Raw genomic sequence first — 2041 nt, forward strand, 5'->3', positions numbered from 1 at the left:
GCCAAGCTGGGGACGGTTGATGTAGCCCTAATCCGGACACTTTCTCATGCAATGCATGGAGTTTCAGTGCTTAGCATGTTCTCCAATGGTTTTCTATGTATTATTTGATAAAAAATAGATATTTTTCTATTTTGTTGTTGATTTAACGTTTTAAATTAATCAAATAATTAATTAATGTAAGTAGACTCCACTATCCTCTCTCTTTCATCGCTCTGTGTTGCGGTTGACTTTTAAATATTAGTATTCAATATAAAGACACTGGCTGAAATTAGCCGATATGACTGATGCATAAACATAGTCATAAAATAGGCTGATGTGTGTGACAATTTTAGAACACATAAAATGTCCCGGTTTTAGAGCTATTACAGAGCGCAGCATCCTCTTGCATTCTCATAAACTATATTCTGAAACGGATCCTCTTATTTGTTGAAGGAAGATTCATCAAGAATAATTTAATAACTTCAGATCCAGGGATTTCCTCGTTTCACTCGGGGACAGTGCAGCCACCCTGTTATATAACGGATCGATCGCATTTATTTATTTATTTCAGAAGCACACCTTTTCTGTATCCTAGGTTACAGCCATAGGGATGGCGTAGCCTTGGCTACCAGCCCAGCCTCGTGATTGGACCCGAGCGGTCCTCACAGGTCGCTCATTGGCCAGCCCACCCTGCTCATTGCATACAGAGCCCTTCCTCTTTTCACCGCCACCTAAACACGCTTCCTTTATTTATTAAATAAAGATTGCCGGATTACATACAATTGCCACTTTTTCATCTGATGCATGACACGGAGTGCGATAAACGTATTGTTTTATGAGGACGGTTTCTTCTACCGGATGACATTGGGGGACTAAGGTGAGTACAGTGGTGGGATTGATTCGCGGTATGGATCATTCATTGTTGAGCGAGGCTTGCGACGAGCGGAGATGTGTTGACATTATTTTTTGCATTCGGCGCCATTTGCAGAACGGACCTTTAAACGACAGGTGCGCCTCGGCGCGCATTGTCCCAGTCTGCTCCACGGTTCATTATGGTTTATTATGGTTATTATGGTTTATAATGGTTATGATGTTTTATCATGGCTATTAAGCTTATTATAGTTTATCATGGTTATTATGGTTTATCATGGTTATTATGGTTTATCATGGTTATTAGGTTTATTGTGCGTTCTTGAGTCTCTGAATTTACCTCATAACATAGGCCTACAACTGTACCCATCTGCCCAATCGCCGTATTTTACGCATTCCAATATTGTAGGATATATGAATCCTGATTACCTCTCCAATCCATGAAGATCAAGTGTAATTGATAAAATGTATATTTAGATTAGGCTACCGTTGTTGGCATTGTTTAATAAATTAGGCATGTGTCTCATAATCAAGCCAAACTAACATGACGGCATGGAAATTTACTTTTTGTTCTGTCCTGTGTGTTTGATGAATATGTAATCTTATCATTTGCCCTGTTAGTATCGAGTATATTATATATATATTATAAGAAATAATATTATGTTGTGTTCTGCGTTCAGACAAACGGCCTAGGCCTGTTCTAATGGACGTGACGTTTCTCAAATGTAATGTAGAGCTGGTTGCCATAACAACCCAGTTCTCCACATGACATGAGGTGCAGCGAGGGGTTGATGGAGCAGAAAAACACCAAGCAAAGAGCAGACCGCCTGCTCCTTATTCTCACACACCAGCTAAGGTGGAGCTGAACACGTTCACGTTGAACAGTGTATCACGTGGTTCACGGGACTGGTAAACAAAGGGGTGGGGATGCTGACTCTGTCCAAAAGTAGATTGACTCATTAATCGTTTTATACACCATCATTTAAATGTACATTTTCGCTTGATTTACCCCCAATGTCATTCCAAAACAGCGGTTGTCTTCTCCCGTTTACCCTAAAATGTAAAATATATAAGTATATTCACATTACATATATATCATAATCCTACTTGATTGGCTAATGGCTACACTACTTCCATTAGATTGAAATTGGGGGAGGAGGAGACCTTCCCACTCGATCCCACACACGCCAGT

At 40.0% G+C, this 2041-nt stretch overlaps 1 protein-coding gene across 3 annotated transcripts in view; it reads left to right on the plus strand.

The window, feature by feature from the left end:
• Positions 1-667: 667 nt before the first annotated feature.
• Positions 668-2041, plus strand: part of epb41a (erythrocyte membrane protein band 4.1a) — a 20316-nt gene continuing 18942 nt past the window's right edge. For all 3 annotated transcript variants that reach the window (XM_060043664.1, XM_060043663.1, XM_060043665.1), the window contains exon 1: positions 668-856. The gene's annotated coding sequence lies outside the window, so the exon portion shown is untranslated. The remainder of the gene's footprint in view (positions 857-2041) is intronic.

Source organism: Gadus macrocephalus, chromosome 22, assembly GCF_031168955.1.
Source record: "Gadus macrocephalus chromosome 22, ASM3116895v1".
NCBI lineage: Eukaryota > Metazoa > Chordata > Actinopteri > Gadiformes > Gadidae > Gadus > Gadus macrocephalus.